Consider the following 10317-nt stretch of genomic DNA (forward strand, 5'->3'; position numbering starts at 1 on the left):
TGTGGGCTACTTTCCCTCATGTCAAAGGTGAAAGTAGGTGGAAAGTTCAAAGAGATTAAATCTGAATATTTACATTATATGATTAATTAAATATACATTTATAATTGGTCTAAATTCATCCTATTTTTTTTCTTACTTATTAGAAGCAAAAAATGTTAGAGCTAGAAAGCAGTTGAGAAATTATTTGGTCAACCTCCCAGTTGCTATAAACCACATTTCTAAAGGGCCAAGAAAATTCTTCTTTCTCTCTTACTTGATTGGGAAGCTTCAGGTAAGCTGCCTTACTGCACCTCCCTCCCCCCCCCCAAAAAAATTGGCAGAATATGCTTTAGAGAGACCACTCATATGACCCTTTACTGGAACCAGAACTTATTACATATTTGGTTAAAATGAGCTAGTAATCATCAAGATTGTTTAATGGGAAAGAAATATAGAAAAGAGATATAATAGAAAGGAAATAGAAAAAAATGTAAAAAGAAAACTGAAAATATTAAAATGTACCAAGATCTTAGTATTAATCTAGTCTCATGACAATGGCACCCTTCTTTTCAGTCATTGATGGCATTCCACCCAACAGTTTGATTTCTAATTTCCATTCCAGAAATTCAAGGACCCCACTGACCTACCCCTACCTCTGGTAGTATGGAGCCAGACAAAGCTTCCTTCCTTATTCTAAATTTCAGAATTTCTTAATGAAATTCCTCAGTGACATAGAAACATGAATCTACATAGTGAATCTATATCATTCAATATGTAAACAGTGCTCTCATTGGACTCTGGCCTGAAAGAGGGGGTGATGGAGTTGAGCCTCCACTTTGTTTATTATCCTTTCTGATTCTGTTCTGATTACAGCATTTAAAATAAGTGAACAGTGATCAAATCCTGATAATCCTTTATATATACATATACCTAATCTCTGAAGTATTATATACATTCTCTATTCTGATTGTGTTTCCTCTTTTCAAGCTAGAAGCAGGGAAATTTCATAGGATACTGGCGCAGAACCTCAGAGTTGCCTTAATTTGCATTTTTCTCACTATTACTTATTTGGGATACTTTTTCCTATGTTTATTGACAACTTAGATGTTTTTCTTTTAAAATCATACATATAGACATATATGGTATATACGTATATTTGTAGGTTGTGTATATATATATATGTGTATGTGTGTGCACAGATACATATAAATGTATAAATGCATATGCATTGTGTATATGCATATCCTTTAAACATATACCTTTTGAGGAATAACCCTTGCACTTAAAAATTTGTATTAATTACTTACATTTCTTGGAAATTATGTTTATCAGAGACACAAAGTATTTTTGCCTAGTTACCTATTTCCCTTTCCATTTTATTCACATTGGTTTTGTGCAAAATTTTAAATTTAAAACTTTTAAATCAAAATTGCCCATTTTATCTTCACAGTCTTCTTTTCCTTTTGTTTGTCATGAATTCTCCTGTCTATAGAGTTAAAAATTTCTTCCTTGCCCTTATAAAAAAAAGACCAACCCCCCCCCCCCATAGAATTATATTTACTTTCAAAGGTTAAGTTATTTTTGGTTGAAAGGTGTTTTTTTTTTCTTTGCCTTTTGGAATATATTTATTATTCTTTGTGGTGGTTGCTGCCAAGTTTTGCAACCATGACTGTGTTTCTTCTTTGGCATTTGGTCTCTTTCTTCATGGTGATTGCAAGATTTTTTTCCCCTTTAACCTGAGAGCTTTAGATTTTGGCAATGACACTCCTGGATATTTTTTCTTTGGAGTTTATTCAGGAGGTAACTGATATATTCTTTTTTCACTTTGCCCTCTGACTCTAATTGATCTGAGTAGTTTTCTTTTGTTATTTTTTGGATTTTTGTTTTTGCTTGACGGTGCTTTTTGTGGAGTCTGATGATTCTTAAATTATCTTTACTCAAGCAATTTTCCCAAATAAATTGTTTTTAATAGTAGATATCTTAAAAGTTTTTCTAATTTTTCAGTCTTTTGACTTTGCTTTAGTATTTCTTGTTGTCTTAGGTAGTTACTAAGTTCAGTTTGCTCCAGTCTACTTTCCAGAGAGTCCTACTCCTTGGGCAGGGCTATTTATGACCTTTCCAAAGTTTAACTCAAGTTCTTTATTTTCATGTTTTGTCTGTTCCTTCATTTCTTCTAGCTTCTCTTAGACTCTTGGCCAAACTATTCTTCGGTCTGAGGCTTCACCTGTATTTATTGTGGAGTTCTCCTGTTATACAAGCTGTGCACCTGTGCTGACTCAGTCTCCTTGTGTGGCTGGCAAGACAGATGACTTTAGGATTTGGGGATTACCCTTCATTTTGTCTCCCTGACAGTGACCTATCAGGACCCAGCTCTAGCTCCAGCTATTCTGATGGAGGCAGTGCTTATATCTCCCTGGCTTCAGGATCCATTGACCAAAACTTGCTCATTTCTGCCTCCTCTAACATATGTGCCTCCCCATGTGCCTTTAGATTTCTAGTCATCTTCTTGTGTTGTCCTTTAATCATTGTTCCATGTGGTGTCCTATAGGTCTTTGCTGCAGGTGTTTGTAGAAGAGCTAGGCTTCTTTACAATTTTCATATCAGCATCTTAACCAGACATCTTCTATGCTTTCAATAATCTTAAGATGCTCTACAATCCAACTCTATATTTTTCACATCAATATTCTCCTGATGATGTTATACAGTGGCAAATCAAAACAAACTATGAACTCAGAAAAGTTAAAATTACAGATGTCTAAATAACAATGGAAAGATTCATGGCAAATATAAATATGCTATGTTGTATTACCATCAGTGATAGATGCATTAGCGGCTCAAGATATTTTCACTTAATATTTGTGAAATGAAGATAAAAAGATTAGAAAATTGAAATTTTTTCTTTCAATTCCACTTTCATGTATATAATTCCTTCTTTAGATAGTTTCCATATGAACCATCTTGGCACAAATTTCTAGCCTTTTTGTTTCCTTGTAGCCAGAGCTGGACAATGCATCCTTGGACACTGTGGCCTGTGAAAAAAGAGAAGTGAAAGTTCTGGGGTCAAGAACCCCAGAAACATAGTCCTATAGAGTAAGCATTCAGATTATCCCATTTGCCCTGGAGAAATAGGGGTGGGAAGTGCCGTTGGTGTGGCCCTGGTAACTGCATCTAGGTCAATACCAAATGTCTTTCTCCACTTTTATTATTCACTTCTTTTCTTATCCTATAAAGAATCACCATCATTTCCATCTCAAACAAGTCAAGACAGGGAAAGATGAGGGCATGCTTATGAGACCAAATTCTGCCAAACTGGTAAGATTTGAAAAAAAAAAATTATTTTAAGTGATGTTTCTAAAACATACCTAAATCCTTATTTACCTTATAGTGTATCAATTTTAGCAACAGATTGAGTGCTTCTAAACATTATAATTTACATTAAAATGTATCTCTACCTTGTGAAAACTTCCATTGGTAAAAATAGAATGTAAGCTCCTTGAGGGCAAGAATTATTTTTCTTTTGTCTTTGTACCCTTAGGGCTTAGCACAGTGCCTGACACAGCAAGCATTTTATAAATGCATATTGATTTTAATAAATGTCAATTGTTTGAAGCAACCTTGGAGATCATCTAGTCAAGCTTACTCATTTTACACATGAGACAATTGAGACCAAGAAAGAGGAAATGACTTGTCTAGGACCATAAAGCAAGTAAGTAACAATGCCTCTATTTCAGCCCAAATCTGTCAAGGACTCATTTGAAGTACAGTACTTTTTCCATTACACTTTTTGGCATGTACTTTCTGAAGTGATGCTGACAGACTGGCTAGTTTGGCTGGATTTAGGTTTTTTGTTTTTTAATCAATGAATAAAAATGGTGACTGAATTCAGTGAAATAGCATACTCCAAGGGCACACTTAATAATCCCCCAATATAGGGTAAAATTGAACATATTTCAAAAGCCTATATAGGTTGACCATAAGTGTTGTGGGCATTTTGGAGAGATCCATCAGTGTTAGCCAATTATCTATGAAGGCTTCATAGAGACACTTCTAATGGACTTAAAAAGATTAATAGAATTTAACAAGGTAGGAATTTTACTAGGGAGCCAGAACTAAGCTTTACCTATGTTCAGTTATGGAAGAAGAGGAGAGAAAATAAATAAAGGAGAGATTAGAGAGGTAAAATGGACAATCAGGACAATGTAGCATCATGAAAGTCAAGTAAAAAGTGAACAAGGGGAGATAATTAACAAAACAATTCTACTTAAGCAGGAAGAACTGAGGAAATACTTTTGGGTTTGATTAGAAATGGTGCTTTTCAATGGTGAATTTCAAGACAGAACTAGTAGAGTGAAGGCAATATAAAATAGATTTCTGGAGATGGAGGAAAGAATTGATAGTGATAATGAAGAAAAATGGAGGTGGTAACTGTAGACTATACTTTTTGAAGTCTGGCAGCAATGGAAAGAGAAAAAGCATATTAGAAAGAAGGGAATAGTTTCTTTTAAGAACTTAAAATAACATATGTGACACACTTTGCCAAATGTAAGGCACTATCTAAATGTCAGATATTTGTTCAAATATTCAAAAGGATATCTCACTGATTTGAAACTTTTCTCCAAGATGCAGGATGCAAACCAGATATACCTGCCCATCCTGTGCAACACTTGTCCACATACATTCCAAAGGTCATCACAGGAGGTCCATTCAATATATTGGAGGTTGTTCTCAATGACTCCTAACATGGTAAATAAACCACTGGAACATTCTGACTGCCTACAAGTCATCCTGCATACTTGTCATATGACATATCCATCTTCTTTTCCTAAGTACAATTCTTTGATGACATCTTTTACTCTTGTTCCTCCAAACTCCTTGTTAGTTATATGTGGTAACCTGCTCATAGCAGCTAAGTGCCTCTGTGTTTCTGTGGGATACTCATTTTTAGCAATTTGGAGGCAATTATCTTCCTTGTTATAGTTCTTCCCATATTCACCTTTTCCTACTTTTGCACAGAGTTCTACTCAAGTGCCTCACTGTGGCATAGAAGTACCTGGGGTTTTGAAAGCTGTACTACTAGTTCTACCATGTTGGAGAGTCTGTGACTATGGTCCCAATAATAGGACTGAGAAATATCTTGGCTGTTTATGGGGTACATGACCAAGAAGTTTGGTTACCTGGTGATGAACTTTTTGTTCATGGCAACCCATAAAACAAAAAATAGAAAATGATGCGATGTCATTTGTGGTCCCCAATGTGAGATATTTGTCAAATGAACAACTAGTGGACATATTGCTAGAGAAGCAGAATTTTTAAAAAAACCCAAACATCCTGTCATTCTCTTTAAAATAAAATACAGAACAGAGAAAAAAGCTACAGCTTATATAAAGATAGCTCACAGGTACTTCTTGGAAAGGAAAAGACAGGCTTTAGGTAGAGCATATATTATTATGTGCCCAAGGGCAACAAGAAATATAATTTCATTGGATTTTTGGAGATTACATATTGTAATATTAGTAATAAGTGTTTGCAAAAGGATCACAATGAAAAAATTGCAGCTTATGAAACCAACATAAATTGCTAAGATAAAGTGGTAAAAGGGATTTTATAAAGGAACTTGATAAGATCCTCCAAATCAATCAACAAACACAACAATTGATGAAGAAGGAGAAGGAGGAGGAGGAGGAAGAAAAAAAAGAAGGAAGCTGGAGGAGAGTGAATTCCTATGCATGTCTTCCGGCAGAAGAAGAGGAGCCACTAAACTAAACAATATGGATATTTTTATGTTTCAAACACCCTCAGGATTCTTTTACCAGCATATATTTACATTAAAATGAATAGCATTGTATAATAAAACTTTGCATAATCAAAATGTTTGTTAAACAGAATTTCTGGTTATCTGAGGGTTAACCAGAAAATCCATTTCATTTCACTCCTTTTTGGAAAATAATTTGGAATTATGCAAGAAAAGTAACCCAATTTTTTATACCCTTTCACTGAGAGATCACCAACATTATATCCCTGGGAGGGTATTAGCAGTAAAAAAAAAAGACTTATATGTGCAAAAAGTTAAGAGAAAACTATTTATGATAGTGTAAAAACTTGAAACAAAATGTGAACATAATACCAGGGGAATGGCTAAATAAATTATGGCAGATGAATGGAATGGGATGTGCCTTAAAGGATGTGATATGCAAACAATTCAGAAAAATAGGGGTGACCCACATGAAGTGATGCAGAAAAGAACAACATATTGAATAGCTAATGAATGCAGAGTCAGAATGGAGAAGCAAGATGACCCTGGTAAATAAACTGTGTTCACATTAATACCATCAAACATTATCTATACCAAAAGTAATTCTCATACTATACTAATAATATGAAAGTTAAAGTACTCATACCTCCTTTCTATTAGCAATCTACTGTGAGAGATAGCAAAGGGTTAAGTTTCCACAGTCCCTGGAATGAGGTAAAGAAACATAAAAGAAACAATACTAACCTTCTTCTCTTTGTTTGCCCCCAAATCTGGCATGTAGATATGCATAAGTAAGGGATTGAAGGATATTTCCTTCTGATTGGGTAGAAGGTCAAATGAATGATTATAATAAAGGATTGTAAACTGTAGCTCTCATTGGTTGTCTCCAAACTTGGTGCATAATGAGGGATTGGAAAGCACCATCCTCTGATAGGATACTAATTCAACAATAATTATGGTAATAAAAGATTGAGATTGCTTTGCACAGATTAGTTTGAGATTGTGAGCCCACCTCACCAAGTAATGGTGAGACTGGACAGGGGAGTGGGCTGGGTTAGGATTAAGATAACAGAAACCTGAGAGCTTCTGCAGTTTGCACTCCCTGGCTGACACCCCTTGAGCAAAAAGGGCTGTGCCCTTTCTCATGAGAAAGAATAAAGGACTCTTTCTGCTCTCGGACTCAGACTCCAATTTTGAAGATCTGGCGGTGGTTTCTATCCCACATACTACAAACTATTTTTCAGAGAATGTACTTTGCAAGAGCCCTTGTTTGGGCATTTGTTGTAAAGTGTCTGCTGTCAAAAAAAAAATTATATATATATATATATATATATATATATATATATATATGCACATACATTTAATTTGACTGATATGTGTGTATGTGTGTGTTTGTGTGTGTGTGTATGTGTAGTCCTGAGTTCAAATTCCTAAACTCCTCTGCAGATGGACATTTTTCTCATCTGGTAAAATCAGGGTAATAATATTTGGACCTCTTACCTCATGGGGCTACTATAAGAAGAGCACCTTACAAATCTCAAAGTACTATGTAATTGTGAATGTTTTCTTAATTGACATTTCAGGACTTTGCAGTATCACAGGGTCATCATAGGAAGCATCAGTAAGGAATGTAGAGAAATATAGTGGTAGATGCAGTATTATAGGAGTCTGTGTCAGGAGTGAAACTGTTCATGACCTGAAATTAGCTTTATAAGTATGTGTATGTTTCTGTATTATCAGCATATTTTCTTGTTTGAAGGCATTCATTTTAGCAGAGATGTGGTAGTCAATGTTAAAATAATATCTATGTGTGTGTGGAAAAAAATGAACACACAACACACTTTCAAGTTTCATCTGCATTATTAACATTTTCTCCATCATTTTCTTAAATCTAGACAATTGCCCAAACAATAAATCATGCCTTAATGCGTAACATTTGCTGAGATGTAAATGCTCACACTGGAATGAGCTGCCTCCAGTATACTCATGGCTTAGTTAAGCAAAATTTTACTGTAGGAAAGACAAACTTAGGGTTCAATATCCTTTAGGGCTGATGACTAATTCAAAATTCAATCTGAATTCCTTTAAACTCTGGCCATATGGGTATTTGATGGGTTTTTAGGAATATGTTACTATGGACATTAGGGTTAAATAATGAATATAATTTAATGTCCACAATAAAGAAGCATGCATATAAAAGTATTCATTTTATTTATTTACAGGTCTATATGCATAGTTAATCATAATTAAGATGTTGCACACATATGTGATTAATAAATAAAACATTTTGCATTCCAGAAAACCATTTGAACTTCACTAGTCATACAATTTACACCAAGAAACTAGTCATCAAATATTTTCCTTTAATAATACTTTTGAGACCAAGGCAGAAAGTCTTAAACATAACATTTCCTGGAGAACACAAGAAGACAGGAAAATGCGGTTGGTATTGCTAAATTTGGAGATTTCCCCCACAAATCTGCAATGGTAAAGAGTGGTTTTATATGAGGATTCCTCATGCAAAAGAAATAACAGATTATAGCCAAGAAAAAACAGACATTGTTAGACTTTGCCAGCTATTACACATATGTGAGCATTGTTCAAAAAGTGGATTTGCAAGATATTTTTTAAAAACTTATTTTATTAAGAGGCATATAATTATTTCAATTATTTGAAATATCTCTTTGGTATTTTAGTATATAATCTCTAGACTGATCAAGCATTTTTCATAATGCAGGTCACACTTTCTAATGTCAGCAGAATTGAGTGTAAGTTCCTGACTGTTGTGGAGGGTTTTTCACTTCTGACCTCCATTTTACTATCCCTGGGGCTCTTCTTTCTTTTTAGTGCTTTGATTTACTGTGTATCCTCAGACAGCATACTTTTGACGACTTCAGTAACTTCATGACAAATATCTGCTTCAGAAATACTTTTTTTCCATTTAAAGGTTGAACCAAACATTCATTTTGTTTGAGGTCTGCAGACATGGGAGAGTAGCCCTAAACTCTTATAATGGTCACACTTCACAATGTTGTCACATATTCCTAACACAATATTGTGCATCCAATGAAATTATTATTTGATGCTACATATAATATTTAAAAATTTTTTAATGTATGTTTGCACAATTTTCTGAGTTGTATACATTCACGTTCTCAGGGACATGATGAATAAGCCACCAAGACAACTTAAGAGAAACTTCAATCCTGTGACATATGGAAGTCTTATATGATTATTTATTAAGACTGCAAAAACCTGGAGGATCACAACCTTATTGAAGTAGAGATTGTATCTTACGTATCCTTGAAAAAAAACCATGAGATTTTAGTATAGTGTCGTGCATATATTGGCTATTTGATAAGTATATGTTTATTGAATTAAAGAGTTGGAGACACTAAGTCCCATTTATGCCTACAGTTGGGAAAATGCAACTTTAGTTTGGTCATTAATCACAATATCTGTAGTATCCACCAGGTGGCAGTGTTTCTCCATTTAATAAATGCAAGGCTGCTCTAGAATAAGTTAAAGCTAATTGGGAAGTTGAGGAAGCTATTGGTGTTAAAATAAAAATGTTTTTAAAGTTACTAAAAGGTCAAGGAACTTGTAAAGAAAGAAAATCAGGTGGTTTCAATGAAGGCAGGAAAACAACCTAGAAGGAGACTGCTTCAAACTTCGAGTCACTAATTAATATTTCAGAAAGTTTTTGCTACCCAGACCAAAATTCTGATGATTTTGTACTAAAAATATATAAGAGGCAAATGAAACATTTAAATTATTTTCTATTATTGGTTCATTTCTGCTATTTGCTTCTTTAAAATAATACCTCTTGTGAAGAACATAAGCAGAGATATTCAGAAAATATTCAAGAAAACAAATTTTAGACTGTGCACATATGGATCCAGCACAATTCCCTTACCATCTGCTTCTTCAGAATGGCACAACAACTAGTCATTGTGATAAGCCTTTCTTATCAGGGAAAGTTTGCTTTATTGCAATATACTCTGCTTAATAAGAAGGGAAGCATATCAATATATTTCAGGACTGAAAATAATTTGGGTGCTTCAAAGTTTATTAATATTCAATGATACATAATAGCATATTTTTAATTGTGCCCAGATAGTTGGTGTCACTGTTCTATTACTTGAATTTTTTTTGGTCAATATCTTTTCCTTGGGTCCTGGAGAGGTTCTACATATCAAGTCCTTAGCTATATGTGGTATTCTCTTCTCTCTCTGGTTGAAGAGGTGCTTTCAGGTATCCAGGGCCACCAGATCTCAGCAAACTAGTGAAGAAAATAAGGATTATTCTTGGTGCCCTCCCACCTTCCCTTTCTATGTCCCCTTTTCTCTTCTTAGATTTCCCCTTCCCATCCCACCCATGCCACCAGGAGTTCCTGTGTCCTTATGCTATTTAATATCCACCGAAACAACCCAACCAAGCATGTTCTTCCGTTTTTGAGATCCACCATCATCATCATTGTCTCTCTGTCTCTCTGTCTCTCTGTCTCTCTGTCTCTCTCTCTCTCTCTCTCTCTCTCTGTCTCTCTCTCTCTCTCTGTCTCTCTCTCTCTCTGTCTCTCTCTCTCT

General features: G+C 34.7%; 1 long non-coding RNA gene across 1 annotated transcript in view; it reads right to left on the minus strand.

Moving 5' to 3' along the window:
• Positions 1 to 8564: 8564 nt before the first annotated feature.
• LOC138142816 (uncharacterized) overlaps positions 8565 to 10317 on the minus strand; it is a 5945-nt gene continuing 4192 nt past the window's right edge. The window contains exon 2 of the long non-coding RNA XR_011163546.1: positions 8565 to 10013. This is a non-coding gene — a long non-coding RNA (uncharacterized lncRNA). The remainder of the gene's footprint in view (positions 10014 to 10317) is intronic.

This window comes from Petaurus breviceps, unplaced genomic scaffold (genome assembly GCF_028583685.1).
Source record: "Petaurus breviceps papuanus isolate PSGF00001 unplaced genomic scaffold, PetGlider_PUasm1.0 90604, whole genome shotgun sequence".
Lineage (NCBI taxonomy): Eukaryota > Metazoa > Chordata > Mammalia > Diprotodontia > Petauridae > Petaurus > Petaurus breviceps.